At 48.4% G+C, this 13,818-nt stretch overlaps 1 long non-coding RNA gene across 1 annotated transcript; it reads right to left on the bottom strand.

Annotated features, from left to right (window-relative positions):
* Window positions 1–1,490: 1,490 nt before the first annotated feature.
* LOC140215547 (uncharacterized) lies at window positions 1,491–10,864 on the bottom strand. The gene is made up of 4 exons (XR_011892417.1): window positions 10,670–10,864; window positions 10,416–10,597; window positions 10,141–10,340; window positions 1,491–1,993 (listed from the first exon to the last, which is right to left on the bottom strand). It is a non-coding gene; the product is annotated as an uncharacterized lncRNA (long non-coding RNA).
* Window positions 10,865–13,818: the final 2,954 nt, after the last annotated feature.

The following is a 13,818-nucleotide window of genomic DNA, read 5'->3' as shown; positions in this document are numbered from 1 at the left end:
AGCGTGCTGGTGCACGTCACTTGTCTAGACGTGTTTACACACGACTTGGCGTAAGGGGACTTTACACACGACTTGGCGTAAGCAGCTGTGACAATGGCTCACGCGATGCACTTTAATCACGAAATCACACAAATGTGTGTAATCTGAAATACAGTCAGCAGACAATGACGTCACAGCCGCGTGAAGGGCGCCATGGCGCTTCAGTATTGCTAGCGATCTTTCAGAGTACGTGATAGTTGACAAACTATCAAACAACGGCGCCGTATACGCGGTGAACAAGCGACGACAGCGGGTAGCCCTGTACGATAAACAAACGACAGGTAATACATTAGTTGGGCCATCTAGATCCATAGAAGCATTTGATTAGTCAAGCACACCAAAAAACTAGAAACAGTGAGCCCGGTGACACCCCCAACCAGTCTTATAAAGATGGACGTCATTATCATGAGCAAATCAGAAAATTTTTGTTGGCGAGAGTAACCACCCTCCCCTTTCCCATTCTTTGACATTGTGTCTTTTTCTAGCGGCATGATGATCTTTTCGAGTCAGTGATGAGCGACGTGGAAGAACCGAGAATGTGTGAAGACCTCGTTTCTGACACGAGAAAGACGCCTGAATAAATCCGCTGAATGCTGAAACGAGTACCGAAATCAACCCAAGGACCAAAGCCAAAGAAACCAGCGGTTCGACCAATCCAAAAGGGGATGTCTATAGACGACAGTAAACCATAAAACCAGGAACCTCAACAGGAATGAACCGGGAAATGTGAAGCAACTATGACGCTGGAAATGCTACGAAAATATAAAAATTCCAAGTGCGCCAGCTAGCAGCGGAGCCCATATCATACGTTCTCGATCGAAAAGGAGCACAGAGTAGGTGACATGCGTACACACACACACACACACACACACACACACACACACACACACACACACACACACACACACACACACACACCAACGTGCTACTACAAAAGTGCACAATGTCAATGAACGGCCATTACACTCGCCATCAAAAATTTACAGATCGGCTCATGAAAACGTTGACAGTCCTTACTAAGGACTGAATGGTGTCCACGTAACCAAACTTTTTTTATTGATCTGCTTCGTATTGACCCGATTCTTAGAAGCGCCATCCATTCGCTGAGCAACGTACCACTCTTCCAAAGCAGAAAAGCTTGCTACACTAAACTTATTAAATATGCCTGTGGAAAAGGGCAACATCGCATTGTAGGAGCACATCCGATAGACGGTCGCGGGACGGTGACGACACGCAGTCCTCCAGAGCATGAACACGCCGTCAACACAGTGCAGGACACCGCCAAGACAGGCGTGCGACGCGTTCACGAGGAAGCTTGTAGAGAGCACGCGGCAGGCCGATCGGGCTGAAGATTGTTGCTCGTGAGGCATGTTCTTGTAAATGAGCGGGCTGGAAGATTTCTCTTGCGCCACAAGCGACAGCAAACTCTGGGAACCTGAAACGACACAAGCCCCGTTTGTTGGTCATTCGAAAACACGCAGGTGCAGTACAGTCGTGTGTACGCGATACTTACCACAATTAGGTGCAAGGGCGCCAGGCTAAGTCCAGTCTGCCAGCAGGACGCCGTCGGCGAGAGAACGTAGAAGCAATAGCAGCCGCACATGGAACGGCTGATGCTCGGGCCGGAAATTAATCTCTTTTGGAGCGCAGACCGGAGAGTCGGCGTGCAGGAGCGTGCTAGGTACCCACCGCAGTCGAAAACGGGAGTGCAGCACTTGTAACGACACAGTGCTAAACACTGGAGGACAGAGTCGTAATATGAGTCCCGTGTAAACGACATTTACCAGTAGTAGTGCAGGGAGAGGAGGCAAGTCCAGTCTACAAGCAGGATGCCACTGGCGAGAGGATGTATCAGCAATAGCAGTCGCTCCTGGAACAGGTGATGCTCGTGCCCGAAGTAATCTTTTGGAGCGCAGTCCAGAGAGTCTGCGTTCTGAAGCGTGCTGGGTACCCACTGCAATCGAAAACAAGTGCAGAACCTGTAACGACACAGTGCTTATTTGTTAAACACTGTGTTGTGTGCGCGCGAAACCAAGCACGCGTGTTATCGCGTGCTGTCTGCGCATGCTCTCTGCCCGGCTATCTCTTATCGGGTAGCCCGTGCTGGTTTTAAAAGACCGCTCGCACGGGCCCACCGCGCGCAGTATGTAACCTGTTGGCTGCCTGTCAAGTAACAGGAATAAACGTTCTTTCGACGCTACGTCTACGCCGCCCAGTTCTTGGATGCCAGACATGACATATTGGCGACGAGGGTGGGACCACCGCCGTACGGAATTCGCAGTGTGAAGAACCTGGCCTCTGTGTAAAAGCTTCCCGCCACGAAGATTTCCCTGCGGTGAAATTCCTGAAACTGGCATCACGGCAGCCGAAACTTCCAAGTGAGTCATGAGTCACATCGGCCACATTGAACCTTTCGACGAGACCACGAGTGACTGGCGCTCGTACGAGGAAAGGTTGAAAGCCTATCTTTTGGTCAACGATGTTCCAGTAGCAAAGAAGGTTCCTGCGTTCCTGAGTCTCATCGGCGCGAAGACCTACGCGCTGCTCAAGTCGCTGACGGCACCGGACGCACCGTCGTCACGAGATTTTGACAGTCTCCTGAAACTCCTGAGCGATCACCTGGCACCGCAGTCGTCTGTCATCGCAGAGCGTGCTAAATTTTACAAGCGGTCACAGCGAAGCGGTGAGTCCATTACCGAATTTGTCGCGGAACTTCGAAGGCTGGTGCAGAGTTGCGAATTTGGAAGTTTCTTGGATGAAGCGCTCCGGGACTGTTTCGTTTGCGGCCTGCTCCGCGAGGACATTCAGCGTGTGTTGTTCACGGAAGACAAAAAGCTAACCTTCCAAAAGGCCGTAGATAGAGCTCTTGCCATGGAAACTGCAACGATTAGCGCGGCGTTCACGCATAACAGCGCATCCCCGGCGTACGAAGTGAATAAGGTTCGAGGCGAAAAGCAGTCTGTGATGTCGGCAAGCTGCTTCCGTTGCGGGTCACCCAATCACTCTAGCGAAGCATGCCCTCATATCGGCGATACATGTTACAATTGTAACCGAAAAGGGCATATTCAACGCGCCTGCAGGAAAGGAAAGAAAGCTAGGGAGGCAAAGCTCCGGAAACGTGTGAAGATGCTCACGTCCGTCCGAAACGAGTCGTCTGTCTCACTTAAATCATTCAACGCAGACCCATTTACTGTACCCGTGAACGTTGACGGTGTCCTACTGACGATGGAGCTTGACACCGGCGCAGCCGTATCCGTCATATCATGGCGCGAATTCCAGAGGTTGTTTCCACGTAAGCGACTTCAGCCAGCATCGTTAAAGCTGCGCACGTATACTGGGGCCATAGTAAAACCGAAGGGTCTGGCGAAAGTCGTCGTGCGCCACAACGACCAGTGCGTGGAGCTTCCCCTGTACGTCGTGGACTCTACAGGACCGGCACTCCTCGGCAGAGAATGGTTGCAAGATATTCGTTTGGATTGGAAGAACCTAGTTTTTTTTAATCACCTTGGTCTCTCTCGAGAAATATCAAAGCACTGGCAAGAAAAGCTGGAAGCCATGCTAGAAAGCCATTCCGAACTTTTCAAGGATGAGCTAGGTACCATCACGGAAGAGCAGGCCGAGCTTGTCCTTCGCGAAGGGTCACAGCCGAAGTTTGTAAAGGCAAGAAGCGTTCCCTTTGCTCTGCAACGTGCAGTAGAAGCGGAACTTGTGAAAATGGAGAAGCTTGGCATCATAACGCCTGTTGCTACAAGCGAATACGCAACGCCCTTGGTACCGGTAGTGAAGAGGGATGGAAGCCTCCGACTGTGTGGCGATTATAAAACCACCGTCAATCCCTGTCTAGAAGTAGACCGCTACCCGCTACCTCGGATAGATGACCTTCTCGCAGCGCTTGCAGGAGGGGAGGAATTTTCGAAGATTGACCTGAGTAGGGCCTACCAGCAGGTAGTTATGGCGGAAGGCTCCCGGAAACTACTGACGATAAACACACATAAGGGCTTGTATACTATGAACCGTCTGGCTTTCGGCATTTCGTCCGCCCCAAGCATATTTCAAAGAATTATGGACAACATGCTGAAAGGGTTGGAAGGAGTCAGTTGCTACCTTGACGACATCCTGGTCACAGGCAAGACCAAGCGAGAGCACTTCCGTAACTTGGAAGCCGTCTTGTCAAGATTGCAGGAACGCGGTGTGCGCATCCGGCGCGATAAGTGCTCGTTCTTTCAACGAGAGCTCCGTTATCTGGGCCACGTCATCAACGCCGAGGGTGTTTGCGCATCGCCTGAAAAGGTACTGGCACTACTAAATGCGCCTGCTCCAAAAGACAAGCAGCAACTGCAGTCATTCCTTGGGATGGTCAATTATTACGGCAAGTTTGTTCAGCGTCTCTCGACTTTGGCACAGCCGTTGTACAGGCTGCTAAAGCAAACAACGGAGTGGACGTGGGATGCGTCATGCCAGCTTGCTTTCACGGAGATAAAAGCAGCTATGGCTTCCCCTCCAGTTCTTGCCCATTATGATCCGAAGCGACCGCTTCAACTTGCCTGCGACGCATCTCAGTACGGTATAGGCGCAGTTCTTTCGCAGAAAATGATAAATGGATCAGTTCGACCGGTTGCCTACGCATCCCGCACCTTGTCAAGTGCCGAAAAGAAGTACAGTCAGATCGAGAAAGAAGCCCTTGCCCTCGTATTCGGCGTAAAGAAGTTTCACTTCTACGTCTACGGTAGGTTCTTCACGCTTGTGACTGACCATAAACCACTGCAAACAATTCTCGGCCCGAAAACAGGCATTCCTGCGATGGCAGCTGCCCGCATGCAGCGTTGGGCGCTGACGCTGTCAGCCTACAACTATGCTCTTGAATTCAAGAAATCTTCCGATAGTGCGGAAGCAGACTGTTTATCGCGCTTGCCGTTCGACAGCAGCGAAAAGCAATCAGAAGAAGAAAGCGAAATTTTTTATTCGCTTCGTTTGGAAACGCTGCCTGTCACAGGCCAAGACATCGCTCGTGAAACGAGGCGTGATCCATTACTAAGCAAGGTACTGAACTTCACAAGTGCTGGCTGGCCGTCGCATGTCGCTGAGAAGGAGTTGAAACATTTCTTCGACAAGCGTTTGGAGCTCACAGTTCATCAAGGGTGTTTAATGTACGGCATGAGAGTAGTTGTGCCTTCAAAACACCGAGCCTTCTTGCTTGAGGAACTTCATCAGGGTCATCCCGGTATCGTAAGATGCAAAGAACTCGCGAGGAGCTACGTCTGGTGGCCTGGTATCGACGCGGACCTAGAGCAACACGTGAAGAAATGTGCAGAGTGTCAACAGCAACGGAACGAACCAGCACCGGCTCCGCTTCATCCATGGTCATGGCCGACTTCGCCGTGGCAAAGAGTTCACTTGGATTTTGCTGGACCCATGAAAGACAAAATGTTCCTTGTTGCTGTGGACGCACACTCAAAATGGCCGGAAGTTTATGTCATGCAGAGGACTACGGCGTACCACACAATTCAGTGTCTCCAAGACCTGTTCTCGCGTTTTGGCGTACCCGAGACCATCGTGACCGACAACGGACCACAGTTCGTTTCCGAAGAATTCAAGAGCTTCGTCAAAGGCTTCGGTGGTCGTCATATCGTGAGTGCAGCGTACCATCCAAGCACGAATGGCCTTGCGGAGAGATTTGTACAGACAATGAAATCTGCGTTGCGGAAAGGACGACCACAAGACTCCTTGCAGGCAACCTTACAGACGTTCCTGGTGACGTACCGTAACACGCCGCATGCGACTACAAGAGAAACTCCAGCAAACCTTTTCATAGGTAGACGACTGCGCACGAGACTCGACGCAGTCAAGCCTTCTGTCGGGGGAAGAGTGGCTCAGCAACAGCTCTCCGATATGGTGCGACGCAAGGCACGTGAGCGACTTTTCAACATCAATGATGAGGTCCTCGTGAGGAATTACAGAGGTCCTGAGAAATGGGTCCCTGGCACTATCATTCAGCAGTCTGGCCCCGTTTCATACAAGGTTCGCGTTAGAACGAATCATGGGGTGCTCATTTGGCGTCGTCATCAAGACCAGCTACTGCTCAGCATCGACAGCTCAAAGCAGAGCATTACGGAAGATTTTATTCCAGACTTCAGGGATCCTGAGAGCGCCAACGAGCCATTTCCAGCTGCGGCCCCTGCGACAACGACCGACCCTCCAGGGGAGCGACGCTATCCACAGAGGGACCGGCGACCTCCTGACAGATATCAGCCATAGCATTAGTTGCATTGTATAATGTGGCAAAATGACTTTGTGCTCATTAGGAGGAAGGAGATGTTGTGTGCGCGCGAAACCAAGCACGCGTGTTATCGCGTGCTGTCTGCGCATGCTCTCTGCCCGGCTATCTCTTATCGGGTAGCCCGTGCTGGTTTTAAAAGACCGCTCGCACGGGCCCACCGCGCGCAGTATGTAACCTGTTGGCTGCCTGTCAAGTAACAGGAATAAACGTTCTTTCGACGCTACGTCTACGCCGCCCAGTTCTTGGATGCCAGACATGACACACTGGATGAGGCAGGGGACAGAATTGGTTGTCCCGTATGGCCTAGCGATCTGGACATTGTTCATCGCGTTCCCACCACATCTAATGACAAGAAGAATATCACCGCTCGTTTACATTCGAGAACGAAGAAAGCCGACTTTGTTAGTAAAGCGCGTAAAGCGAAACTGTCTTATGGACATTGGATTTTCGGGCTCTTCCAACGCTCCCGTTTTTCTAAATGCGCATATGTTCCCATCTAACAAGGCTCTCTTTTCCAAGGCTCTAACTTTGAATAAAGAAACTGGATGTTCCTTTGGGCGGGCAACTGCCAAATTAAGGCTAGGAAGACTACTAACAGCAAAGTTCTGAGTATTCGTGATGAATCCGACCTAACCAGATTAGACTAGGCAAAATTGTTTAACCATTTGACAACAAACATGGATTCTATACTGAAATCCAATCAAGTGAATTCTTAGACGTATTTCATTCTATCGTTCATTTTAATGCTAGGAGTGTTCATAAACACTGCGACGCTATCGATAATTTCCTCGCATCGCTAACTAGTCCGTTTTCACTAATTGCCATTCTGAAACCTGGTTATATGACCATGACAAAAATTTCTATTGCTTCCCTATTTATAAAGTGGAATACAGCAACCGATTGGCGACTAATCACGGTGGTGCTGCCATATATGGTTCTAATATTGCTTATCTAAGAAGACATGATCTAGCCTTAGCAGATACCAAGTGCGAATCTGTTTGGATTGAATTCAGTAACTGCTTTCTTGCTCAAGATAGCAAGAATTTCATATCTGGCTGCATTTACCGTTCTGCCTCATCGTCAGTCAATGAATTCTGTAACAATCTCGAGCATATTTTACATACTGTATCACTAGAAAACAAAAATGTTCTAATAGACGATATAAACATTGATTTACTCGAAACATCACTTATTTGTTATATAAACTACACTAGTTTATTCCATAGCTACGAATGTGATTGCTTAATTAATGTTCCCACACGCGAAGTCTCTTATGGTACAGGCACACTTATTGATCATAATTTTCTAACCTGATTCATGCACCAGAGGCAAAAGCTTTGCAGATCGACATCAGTGGTCATTACCCCCTGCTTTTACGTTTCAATTCTAACGTGCGACCTTACCCACTTTCACACACTAAAGATGTTCTTGAGAAAGATAGCTTCATAAAAACTGTTGCTAATACAAATTGGTCTTCAATTAAATCACTGAACGACCCGCAGAAAGCCTTGTCCTAATTTTTTTCACTGATTATCTCATACTTCCGAAAGTTCACCTCGAAAAAGAAAAGCAAAAACAATGTGTCATTTTCTCAGAATTCATGGCTCGCACAGCAGTTACTAGAAATGCGCAAATGGGATAATTTATATAGGAAAACTAAAAGGCAATCAATTAACATGAACCTAAGTGCCCGATATGAAAGCTTCTGCAACACTTAACTGTAAAATAAAATCAGCTAAACGATTGGATTTTGAGGAAAGAATTTTACAGGCGGCTAATAACACTAAATAGGAATGGGAGATTGTCGACTCCTTTTTAAATAGACACGACTAAACCAGGTATCCAGAATTTCAAAGGATGGAGTAGAGCTCGGTTCCCCTGCTGAAATAGCCGAGGCTTTTAGCAGATTTCTAATGATCCACTTATTCCTGCACAGATCATCAACATGAACTGTCTACCTCTATTACTTATGTTTCCTACAACGCCAGAAGAAATAGCTGCTGTTATAAATAACCTCAAAGTGACAAGCGCTGGAATTGATGAGGTCCACCCTGCTAACATTAATTGCGCACCTAATTTCCGACATACTTTGTATTATTAATTATTAAAGACTGATTTATTTCCTTTTGAACTGAAGCGCAGCAAAGTTATCGCAGTTTTTAAAAAGGGCGATAGCTCATTATTGCACAACTACAGACCTATTAGCAATCTGCCGTTCTTTGAGATAGTTATTGAGAAACTAATTGAAATGCGGCTATCGAAATATCTAAATTTAATATCTTCTCTGCATGCCAGTTCCGTTTTCGCCATGGGTATTTCACAGAGCTGGCACTTATTCATCTTACGGACCAACTAAAAAAAATTATCGACGAGGGATTTCGCGCCGCCACAGTTTTTATCGATCTAACGCAAGCATTTGATAGCATAAATCGTAATACCCTATTCTAAGCTCGAAGCAATCGGTATTTGCGGTCCCGCCCTTCCGCTACTAAAGAGCTACTTATATAACCGGGTTCAAATTGTTTGTGTTCGGTGATTATTCTCGACAGGCAACTACTAACATCGGTGTGCCCCAGGGCTCCATCCTGGGGCCACTTGTGCTTATAGTTCATATTAATGATTTACTTAATTATCTTTCTTCGACAATATGCAATGCGTACGCTGATGATACCACAATATTCACTTTTCATAAAGATGTCATCTCTCGTTAATAAGCTCTCGTAATAAGCTGACTTAGAAAACATTCTAAGGTGTCGTAATGTTAACATGTTATCTATTAATGCAACTAAGACTATACTTGTTGTATTCTCTTCACATCAGCGAAACAGCTTCCATTCCACCTATCAGTTTTGGTCCCCACTGCCTTCATCCAAGTTCATGTTCATCTTTCTTTGGCATTCTACTTGATTGTAATCTGAAATATCACAATATTGCTCACATAAGAAAACAGCTTACTGTATACGCATCTTAAAGCACGCGCTTACTTCACACGTACCACATTGCTCTCACTTTACCACTTTCGTCCACTCATTACTTTTGGCATAATATGGTGGGGAACTACCTATAATATTCATATTGCATCTATACAGACAGTTCATAACCGAGCCATCATAATTACTTATAGTTCCCACTTTTGTAATACCCCTTCCTTACTACACGAGAACAACATCCTTACTATTTCTCGGCTGACTAAATACAACCTAGGTATTTTTTTCTACAAATTTTTACATAATGAGCTACCATCGATCACATTTTCACAATTCATAGTACCGCCAGATCCACGTTGAATAACGATTTTCTTTCACCAAGAATCCACACCAACTACGGTAAACAAACCGTGGACTTTTTCCATATGGGTATGGAACACTTCCTCTCATTAGGAGAGGCACAAGATCTTTACACCAATTCAAAACGGAACTAAAAATGCATTTATTGTTGACAGACTAATGAGAAAATTTACTGTCCCGATTTTTTTTGTCCGTTCTTGTTTGCTTTTTGTCTTTTGTTTTTATTCTTGTAGATAAACAACGGGTATTTTCCCATACTATTCTTGCTACCATAAGATGAGCTAAACCTTGTTATTTGTAATCAATTCTGTATTTTTGCTATGGTAATGTTCAGTTCCTGTTGCTTGTATACTACATTATATAATATTGTTGCTTTGAGATCTTAACTATCGTAACTGTTCTTGTACACAAGGTCCCGATACAGTCCGACTATGGGACCTCCTCCTGCATACTAAATACTCGTAATGTAACTCAACTTGTAACAATAAATTCTGATTGACACAGCCGTAATATGAGTCCCGTGTAAACGACATTTACCAGTAGTAGTGCAGGGCGAGGAGGCAATTCCAGTCTACCAGCAGGACGCCACTGACGAGGGAATGTAGAAGCAGCAGTAGTCGCTCCCGGAACAGGTGATGCTCGTGGCCGAAGTAATCTTTTGGAGCGCAGACCGTAGAGTCGTGTAAGGGCACGCTGGGTACGCTTGTGGACCGCAGTTGAAAACAGGAGTGCAGAACCTGTAACGACACAATGCTTACTTGTTAACCACTGGAGGACAGCCGTAATACGAGTCCCGTGTAAACGACATTTACCAGTAGTAGTGCAGGGCGAGGAGGCAAGTCCAGTCTACCAGCAGGACGCCACTGGCGAGGGAATGTAGAAGCAGTAGTAGTCGCTCCCGGAACAGGTGATGCTCGTGGCCGAAGTAATATTTTGGAGCGCAGACCGTAGAGTCGCGCAAGAGCACGCTGGGTACGCTTGTGCACCGAAGAACCTGTAACGACACAGTGATTTGTTAAACACTGGAGGACAGTCGTAATACGAGTCCCACGTAAACGACATTTACCAGTAGTAGTTCCGGGCAAAGAGCCAAGTCCAGTCTACCAGCAGGAGACCGTCCGCGAGAGAATGTGCAAGGAATAGCAGTTGCTCATGGAACGGGTGATGCTGGTGCCCGAAGTAATCTTTTGGAGCGCAGACCGTAGAGTCGTGCTAGGGCACGCTGGGTACGCTTGTGGACCGCAGTTGAAAACGGGAATGCAGAACCTGTAACGACACAATGCTTATTTGTTAACCACTGGAGGAAACAGCCGTAATACGAGTGCCGTGTAAAGGACACTTACCAGTAGTAGTGGAAGTGAGGAGGAAAGCCCAGTGAAAAGACCAAACGAAGGTACAATGGAAGATAGAAAATTTCCGACTGGATTGTGCCTGACCCATGTGGTGTAGAAGAGAACTGCGAAACGCGAAACTCGCCATGGTTCTTGACGTCGCAGAAACTGACGAAACTTGCATTTTGAACTTTTTTAATGGCGAAAATACTGGCTTAACTCTTCTGAAAGAAACGATGCATAAAGTGGACTATGTAGTCACAAGGACTGTTCAGAAGGATGGAGAGAGTAAGTTAACGTGGAAATCAACTAAGTAGCAATTGGAAGACGATCTCGAAGGCACAAGACAAACTCAGTACCGAGATAAAAATACAACTGTTCAATGTGAGATGTTTCACGCTTGGAATGGCAAAATGAGCGTTCTCGGAAGAATCTGAACAATAGCTACCATATCGCGCCATGAAGAAATTTGAGAATATCGACTAGCAAGAAAATTAAACGTATTTGACGCCTCGTGGTTAAGATCAGGACTGTTCTGAATGATTATCTTCAGACAGGAAGAAATTTGAATGCAGATGTACCTACACTGTGAATGAACTTTGGAAGAATTTGTGCGGAGACGAACACCCGACCGGAGACCGAACGTGCAAGACGAAATACAAGACACAAGAAAAACGTCACCATCACGTGAGCGAGTGAGCTGGGTCAACGCAGCGAAAGGAAACAATATAAGGAACGCGCAGAAAATCACCGAAGCCACGAAGAAAGAAGGTATGAACAAGGTGCGGGAGGCAAATGAGATCCTAAGACAAGAAAACGCGGCGTTGCGAGTGACCATCAACACCCTCACGAAAGAGATCGCAGAGATCCGTCAGTTGCTGCTATGCAACAACGAGCCTCTGCAGAGACCCACGCCAAGCACAAGCAAGACCGAGGAAACGACAACGAACATCCAGGAGAAAGCCACAGAGGAACCGGCACCGAAAAAGCGAGCCATCGAGGCCACGCGCACGCAAACATAAAACGATCGCATCGACAGCCTCGAAGCGAAATTCGAAGCCACATTCACCAAACTCGAACAGCTAATCACGACAAACATCGCAGCAGTGACAGCATTGAAACAAACAATGGAGACCTACCAAGCTGAGAACACGAACAGATTCGCCTACATCGAAAGGACCCTACAGCCGATGGTAAGCCACCCGACGTTTGCGCCCCTCTTCGCGCAACATCCACCCAACCAGGGAGCCCCGTACACGCCAACGCAATCATGGCCGCCAACGCAACACCAGCAGCAGCAGCAGGTGTAACCGCGTGGCAGTGGAACTGTCGCGGCACGGAAGGAAGAAGGCATTCATCCAACAGCACATCGTACATGCCGCGCGCAAGCCAGACGTTATACTACTACAGGAAACACTAACCGACGCACCGTCCCTCCCCGGCTACAGAGTGCACAAGGGACCACCCGACGGCAGAGGCCTGTGCACCCTGGTCAGGAAGGGACTCACGTTCGTCGAACACGAGCTGCAAATCAATATCAAAATTGAGCACACACTCACCGAAATCATCCCGGGCAAGATGAGGAAAGGAAGCATATTTCTGCTCAACGTCTACAGCAACCCAACGCAGAGAAAACAGATTCAAGGCATTACTGCACAGAGCCAGCACCGCAGCGGGCCGCAACACGCTGATCGCGTGCGGAGACTAACGCGATGAAGCCTGCCTGGGGCTACAACAAGTACACAGCAAAGGGCCGCGACCTGTACCAAGCCGCCACAGAACTCGACTTCACCCTCATCACGGACCCGACACATCCGACGAGAATTGGTAACTCCATGTCCCGGGACACCACTCCGGACCTCACGTTCGTCAAGAACGACATCCGGGGCGCGATCACCTGGAGAAACACGGGGACCGACCTAGGCAGCGACCACACCATCGTGGAAATCGGCATACAGGAACACAACGACACCAGCATCAAAGCACACAGATGGATAGACTGGGATGCCTTTCGAGACGCTAGAACCCAGAAGAGAGACGGTGACGACGAGATCGAAGACATCGACTCGTGGACGGCCGAAATCAAGAGTGTACGCGACGCGGCCAAAGAAATTGAAACGGGCGCGGAGATCGACAAAGTAGAAAGCCGGCTTGCGCATCTCATCGAAGCCAAACAGTCGATACTCAATCGCTGGAAGAAACAACGGCTTAACCGCAGACTGAGAAAGAAGGTGGCGGAGCTGAACCAAGCGATCGAAGATCACTGCCGCGCTCTCTGCACGCAACAGTGGAACGAGATCTGCAACGCGGCAGACGGGCAGATGCACAGCGGGAAGACGTGGAACCTGCTGCGGCACCTGGTCGACGAAACCAAGACCAAGTCGCACCATAGGTACAGACTCGCCAGGCTCATACATCGGGCGGTCTCAGCAGACGGCGTCGACGAAGTCACCAGGCGCATTAACGACAAATACCTGCCGACTACACCCACCGAACAACACGCGCCGTACAGCAGCCTGCCCAACGCGAAGCTCGATCGTGACATCGACGTCGAGGAGGCACGCGCGGCCCTGCACGACCTCAACAGCCGGTCAGCAGCCGGCCCGGACCTCGTCACGAACAAGGCGCTCAAGAACCTCGATGATGGCTCGATTGAAAACCTCGCAAAATACTTCAACAAGTGCTGGAGAGCGGGCGCGCTGCCAATGCTGTGGAAGACAGCCAAGACCATCCTGATCCCCAAGCCGGGGAAGCCGCCGGAGACGGATAACCTCCGGTTCATCTCGCTCACGTCCTGCGTGGGCAAGGTGCTGGAGCACGTCCTGCTCAACAGGTGGCAAGACTACCTGGAACGAGAAGGGCTGTACCCGGCCACTTTGATCGG

This window comes from Dermacentor andersoni, chromosome 1 (assembly GCF_023375885.2).
Source record: "Dermacentor andersoni chromosome 1, qqDerAnde1_hic_scaffold, whole genome shotgun sequence".
In the NCBI taxonomy this organism is placed as follows: Eukaryota; Metazoa; Arthropoda; class Arachnida; order Ixodida; family Ixodidae; genus Dermacentor; species Dermacentor andersoni.
The sequence above is the reverse complement of the archived record's forward strand: the minus strand, read 5'-3'. Positions and strand labels throughout refer to the sequence as shown.